Source organism: Mandrillus leucophaeus, unplaced genomic scaffold (genome assembly GCF_000951045.1).
Source record: "Mandrillus leucophaeus isolate KB7577 unplaced genomic scaffold, Mleu.le_1.0 Scaffold70, whole genome shotgun sequence".
In the NCBI taxonomy this organism is placed as follows: Eukaryota; Metazoa; Chordata; class Mammalia; order Primates; family Cercopithecidae; genus Mandrillus; species Mandrillus leucophaeus.
In genome coordinates, this window is record NW_012107586.1 from 846,014 (window position 1) to 853,554 (window position 7,541).

A 7,541-nucleotide genomic window follows, 5' to 3' on the forward strand; every position below is an offset into this window, starting at 1 on the left:
TAGTACAGTGTCATGGGAAATGGGAAGCACTGCGTAAACGTTAGCTGCAATTATTGTTAAGTATTCATACTTTAGTCAGATCCAACCCCATCACCTTCCATAGGCAACTGTGACCATCTGAAACGATTCGACTCAACAAGTATTTATTATGAACTGTGTAAGCATGGCACTGTGCTCAACCTCTTCTGCAATGCAAAGAAGAAAAATAAACAGTATTTGGCCGGGGGTGCTGCCTCATGACTATACTCCCAACACGTTGGAAGGCCAATGCAGGTGGATCACCTGAGGTCAGGAGTTCAAGGCCAGCCTGGCCAACATGGTGAAACCCCATCTCTGCTAAAAACACAAAAATTAGAAAAATTAGCTGAGTGTGGTGGCTGGCTGGCACCTGTAATCCCAGCTACTCAGGAAGCTGAGACAGGAGAATTACTTGCACTTGGGAGGTGGAGGTTTCAGTGAGCTGAGATCGTGCCACTGTGTTCCAGCCTGGGTGACAGGAGCAAAACTCTATCTCGAAAAAAAATAATAACAACAGTACTTATCCTTAGTGTACTACCCAGAGCCAAAAGTAGAAAATTATGAAACTCAAATGTTCTGTGTTCATCTGTGCCTTCAGTCACCCATCCTTCAGTTCCTACCATATCTTCTTCCCTACCTCACCCCCATCTTTCCTATGATTAACTATGCTGCCATCTCTAAGTAGATTCTTACAGCTAGCTATGTTGTCATCTCTAACTAGACTCCCATGGTTAATTATACTGCAACATCTAACAATATTCCCACTTTGATTATATCTCCATCTCTAACTATACTCCTATATCGAACTCTGTTGTCACAGCTAATTCTCCTGCCATAACAAACACTTTCCAGATGCCCGGAACAGTCTCAAGTCTCAGCCCCGGAGATGAGATTTGGAATTCAACCTCTTCCTACCTCCGGAAGACAAGCCCCCTACAATTCCAAGTTTTCTGTGTTCTCCAAAGTCTCTCCATATTAAACCTAACCAAAATTAAACATAAGCCTGGACCCAGCTATCATGGGTGCGCTTCCCAATTCAATTAAACTCTAAGAAGCAGAAGTGGAGTTTCTAAGAAGCATTTATTAAGCACTTGCTATATGCAGGGTGACTCAAAGTTACAAAATAGGAGAAAATATGCATCAAAAACTGTAGTAGGAGAAAAGCTGAGCATCATTCACATTTGCTATGAAAGGCCACCGAAGGCTTGCCTCAACTTGAAGCCCAGATCCTTCCCCATCTGAGTGTTAAAGATAACCGAATTTATGCCTGTGGGTTTTTAGTTCGCCATTCCTTTATATGGTTTCTTTCTCCACAACACTCAGGAGATACTTCGACAGGCCAGAACCCTGCAACTCTCCCGGACAAGTTCTACAAAAGTAAAGACAGCAGGTAGACTTCCCCACAAAGGTTATATACAAACCTTAGACTTCCCTACAAAGGTTATTTACAAACCTTCCTATAATCCTCTGTGCTGCCACCTCCTGGCTTCCAATTGTAAATTCACTGCAGTCTCTGGAGATGGGGCTAAGGATCTCAAACAGGTTCGGAAGCTTTCTTTTACTCCACAGATGGAAAGCTGCTGTGGCCACAATGCCTGTATGAGCCTAGAGCTTACAGGGACATAGTAATATGTAGGTGGGAGATTTAAACTAGCTGTAAACTAAACTCTAAACCTGTTAGGGCACTGCTAAATTGAGCAATAGGTAAGTCCTCTCTTTTCTTGGCTACCATGTGCCAAATAGCATTGATTATTGCATTACTATTTCATTTCATCTTATTAAGCACTGGCATTTGATTTATTAGCCTGAAAACCATGGGAAAATGTATAAGCCACTAGATATATTTCTTAAATAATACAAAGGAAGCAATTTAAATGAACCATTAAAACTTTTTGTTTTTACATTTTATTTCTCTCTCTCTGTCTCAGAGTGTGTGTGTGTGTGTGTGTGTGTGTGTGTGTGTCAGTGTCAGAGTCTCTCTCTGTTGCCCAAGCTGGAGTGCAGTGGCACAATCTCATCTCACTGCAACCTCTGCCTCCGGGATTGAAGCGATTCTCCTGCACCAGCCTCCTGAGTAGCTGGGATTACAGGTGCCCACCACCATGCCCACCACCATGGCCAGCTAATTTTTATATATTTAGTAGAGACAGGATTTCACCATGTTGGCCAGGCTGGTCTCAAACTCCTGACCTGAAGTGATCTGCCCACCTTGGCCTCCCAAAGTGCTGGGATTACAGGTGTGAGCCACCACACCTGGCCAGCCTCTCCAATTGATAAATGCTTAATATTAGATATTTTCCTTGACAAAAGTAGAGGGCCCTTTCAAGCATATGCATGAGTACCCTTTGAACCGGTGCGTGGAGTTGAATCTGTCCGCCTCTAAGTGCTTTTCTCCCTTCCCATGCCGAGCCTTGCAGGGTCTTCTCCCCATGAGCTGTTTTCAATTTAGAAAGGCCTTGTCACTTCAGGTCGGGAATTTAAACTGAGCCACCCCTCCCTATAGCACACATCTTTCCTACGTACCCTGTAAGAAGATCAGTTGCTGGCCAGGCACGTTAGCTCAGGCTTGTAATCCCAGCACTTTGGGAGGCTGAGGCGGGCAGATCACCTGAGGTCAGGAGTTCAAGACCAGCCTGGCTAACATGGCGAAATCTCATCTCTACTAAAAATATAAAAATTAGCCGGATGTGGTGGTGGGCACCTGTAATCCCAGATACTCAGGAGGCTGAGGCAGGAGAATTGCTTGAACCCAGTAGGCAGAGGTTGCAGTGAGGAAAGATCGCACCACTGCACTCCAGCCTGGGCGACAGAGTGAGTCTCAGTCTGAAACAAAAAAAAACAAAAAATTACAAATAAAGGAGGCCCAGTGCCCACTCTTTTGTCCCTAGGCCAAATGACTTATCACAAGTACTTCTCAGTCCAAGGGAGAGCAGAACCTGTCCAGTTGTTGTTAAACAAATGTGGTTTCTTGCCTATAGAAAATGTATTGGCTGGGTGTGGTGGTTCATGCCTGTAATCCCAGCATTTTGGGAGGCCGAGGCGGGTGGATCACCTGAGGTTAGGAGTTCAAGACCAGGTTGGCCAACACAGCGAAACCCCATCTCTACTAAAAATAAAAAAAAAAAAAAAATCACCTGGGCATGGTGGCCCACCCCTGTAATCCCAGCTACTTGGGAGGCTGAGGCAGAAGAATTGCTTGAACCCAGGAGGCAGAGATTGCAGTGAGCTGAGATCACGCAATTGCACTCCAGCCTGGGCAATGGAGCAAGACTCTGTCTCAAAAAAAAGAAAGAAAACGTATTATAAAGATGCACTGGCATAACAGTTTGACTCAAAATTTGAGTATTCCTTTCACGATTCCTGGCACTATGACATCCCTGAAAAGCAAGAGAATGCATGAAAATGCACATCTCATTTTAATGTTTATGTTTTCTCCTATGGCAACATAGGAGAATGGTTTTGTAGGAACGCAAAACTTATTAACAAAGGCAAAATCCTTAGCTGCCGCCCCACTGATACCCAGAAGAGGTTGATTCAAAGATCTCAACAGGGAAAAATCGTAAAACTAGGAGAGAAGACCTCTACTACCCACAGACAGTGCAGCAGCCAAAGAGCAAAGCTTCTCGGCTTAGAGGAGGTGCAGACCTTCCTTCCTTCTCTGTAACTGGCAGGAAATCTGGTACTGCCGATCAGCTTCCCAGGAAAGCTAACTGTGAGATGGAATTTAGCACACAGATTTATTATAAGTGCACATGGAACCAACACCTGGGGAAAAGAAGGGCACGAAGGAACTGATTGGGCCTCAGTCAACCCTACGGGGAGTTCTAAAGACAGAATGAAAATTTAGAGCTGTTCTGAGTCGGTGAGCGAGAACTGGCCCTCTCTGTCCCCTCCATGACCATCAGTCTTTGGATGAGGGCTACTGGGGAAGGGAACATGGCCCTGGCCGAGGCAGCCCTCTTCAGCGGAGGCTGTCCCAGATGTGGGCTGACAGCTAGGGCCGTGGCTGGCAACACTTCCAGCAGCTTCTTCCTTCCGGAGGGAGGATCTAGGGCCCACCAATCTCAGCAGCCACTGCCCGGCAATCCCTGCACCAAAATCCATCCCTGTGGGCAGTCACACAAGCTCAGGATTTCCTTCCCCTCAAAATGCCAGGAATTCTTTTATCAGATTTCTTTAACATAAGAGTAAGTCCTCCAGGCATGATCACTTAAGCCTTCGGCCCTTTGGAAAGAACATTCTAGAAATAAACTTCAGGAAGTTGTTCACAAGTAGAAGCAATCTCACCCACATAAACATGATGAAAGCTCTTTCCTAGATGTACTGACATATGTGACAACGTGGATGACCCTCAAAAACATTATGGTAAGTGAAAAAGGCCAGACACAAAAGGTCACACATTATATGATTCAATATACATTAAATATCCATAGAGAGAGACATAACTCCAGTTGGTGGCTGCTGGGGGCAGGGGAGGGGGATGGAATATGAAGAGCAACTGCTCAATGTGTATCGAGTTTCTTCTTGGGATGATGAAAAAGTTTTGAAACTAGACAAAGATGATAACTACACAACATTTTGAATGTACTAAATGCCACTGGATCATTCGTTTTAAAATGGTTAATTTTATTTTATTTGTTTATTTATTTATTTTGAGATGGAGTCTCGCTCTGTTGCCCAGGCTGGAGTGCAGTGACACGATCTCAGCTCACTGCAACCTTCCCAGTTTCAAGCGATCCTCCCGTCTCAGCCTCCTGAGTAGCTGGGACTACAGGCAGGCGCCACCATGCCTGGCTAATTTTTCTATTTTTTGTAGAGATGGGGTTTCACCATGTTACCCAGGCTGGTCTTGAACTCCTGAGCTCAAGCAGTCCACCCACCTCTGCCTCACAAAGTGCTGGGATTACAGGCTTGAGCCACCGCAACTAGCTAAACTGGTTAATTTTTATATTATGTCGTTTTCACCTCAATTAAATGAAATGGGGTAAAACATACACACACACACACACACACACACACAATCAAACCCAAAAATCCCTGGGAACAGCCCACTTTATGAAAATTAACCCTCTACTGTAAGAACTTTAATTTTTTAATAACTTGGAATTATTAAAATGTTGTTACTCTGTCTTCAGAGCAAACTTAAATCACACAAGGCAAATCAGGTAAAACTATCTGTACTTAAAATCAAGCATCCTATCCATGTAGTAGGCTCTGGAGAGCCAAATTATGTAAATCTGTACTTTAAACATGAGAGATAACTTCTGTCTACATGTAAAGAATATTTTCCATCGAAAGGAGTTTGAAGTATTATGATCATATACTCTTTTAAGTTTCTTGAAATAAAAATGATGTTTAGAGATTTCAGGGTGTCCAAAATAATTATCTGTTTGCAAAGGCACACTCCAAACAATTCGAAGATACTTGATGAAATCATTCATCTCTTATTGGTAAAATGTGAAAAGTGGGATAGGAATATTCTGCTGTAATACATTTGGTATTTGGTGAGAGAAAGACAAAACAATGGTGTGAATATACTTGCTGGAAGCTAAAAAATATGTGAATTAAAGTATCTTTAAACAAATAATGCTGTGCCGCCACCACTTCACCACTATTACCCAGTAGAGTTAGAAGCTCCCTAAGAGAAACTTAACTTTGAAGTAAGAATAGTAGCCCAAAAACCACAAGGTAGCCAGACACAGTGGCTCACCCCTGTAATCACAGCACTTTGGGAGGCCGAGGCGGTGAGATCATTTGAGACCAGCCTGGCCAACATGGTGAAACCTCCATCTCTACTAAAAATATAAAAATTAGCTGGGCGTGGTGGCACATGCCAGTAATCCTTGGGAGACTGAGGCACGAGAATCACTTGAACCTGGGAGGCGGAGGTTGCAGTGAGCCACGATCACACCACTGCACTCCAGCCTGGGTGACAGAGCAAGAATCTGTCTCAAAAAAAACAAAAAGAAAGAAAGAAAATGGAAAAAAGAAAGAATTGGATAAAAGCATTCATTTACCCCAATTCCCCTAATGGCCATACCAGCCTACCTCCACTTCACAATCAATCCCATTAATCCCAATCCAGATTCGATGTCTCACAGCTAAATCCCCCAGCAAGTCTTACCTACCTTCTTCTGAGGACCTCATCTGCCTCCTCATCTTTCACTATAAACTCAAATGGAACCTCTCTATTTCTCTGTATTTTTGTATTTCTTAAATCATCAAGAATTTTTAAAAGGCTTCAGTAAAACCAGAAATAGGCTGTTCCTCTCTTCTTGGTTCATCTGAGAACAGGAAGTCAAAGACAACTAACAAAATAGCCTTTGGTAGACAGCTTTTCATGCAGAAGGTAAAATTACAGGGTAAGAAATTCTGACTTATATCTACTGTGAATCACTTACAGAAATGACTCTTTTTCTTCAGATGCTTGCTATTTAAGTCCATGATAATCATTTGCATTTGAAAAAGCTGACTCTGTTGAGTCATACTTAGAACTACAAACTCTGACTAAACTTGTAACTCAGTCCAGACAAATGAAAACAAAAGCCAAATAGTCCAAAATATGCAAGAGAAACAAGGAATATTGTTTTTGCTTTCCTGATTTCTTTGAGTTTTTTTCCAAATTTACCAACTGGATATAATTTTCCCACTCAAAGCATATGAACTCAGGTACAACAATGCTACAGAATAATTGGATGACATTGTCCATTTCTTGCAACCCTCCATTTACCCAACTGGCTTATGCTAGAGCTGACTCACTGGCAATGCTAACCCAGCATGGGAGGCTGACCAGGGGTACAGGGTTCTTCCTAGGGCCTGCAGAGCAGAATCCAGGTCAGAAGGCAATAGCTTTGCACCATCAAACGTATATTCTATTTGGGACCTGGTTTTCCACTCTCTCTGCCACACTCATGAACCACCATAAACTATGGCAGGCTCAGTGCAAACTCTGTCCTGTTTCTCCCCAGTAACCTTTAGGTGTTGTCAGCTCACTGTCCCCTATGTTACCCCCATCCAAATAATTCAGTTTGGGCTCAATAATCGCTAGTTTGGATGTAGTATACCATTCTTGAATATGGTTTAGAATCTTCCTGCTGGTTGGTCTTATTTCAATAGATGCCTCCTTTGCTGAAATGAAATCCTTGTAAACAAGGGGTGCAGAAGAAATACCAAAGGAAGAAACTAAAGCTCAAGTTGAAGCTTTGTAGCCACCTCTTCAATCCTAAGAAGCCACTGCCCAGACAGGCTGGTGTTCCACAACTAACCACAAGGTGGCACTGCTTTGAGCCAAGCCCCAGGTCGTGTTAAAAACTGAGATCAATAGTGAAGTTTTACAGTTGCAGAATAGCCAAGTGGCAGCCATGAAAAGAAACGCCGTAGACTTCCTGCTACGGGAAACAAAATCCACTGGCTGTGGGCCCCAGCTGCTGTCACTCTCCATCCACCACTGCCTTCCCCCTCGGGCTGCTCCTGGCCCATGACAAGCACAGTCCTGCTGTCCATCTAGGCTGTTCCCTTGGGAC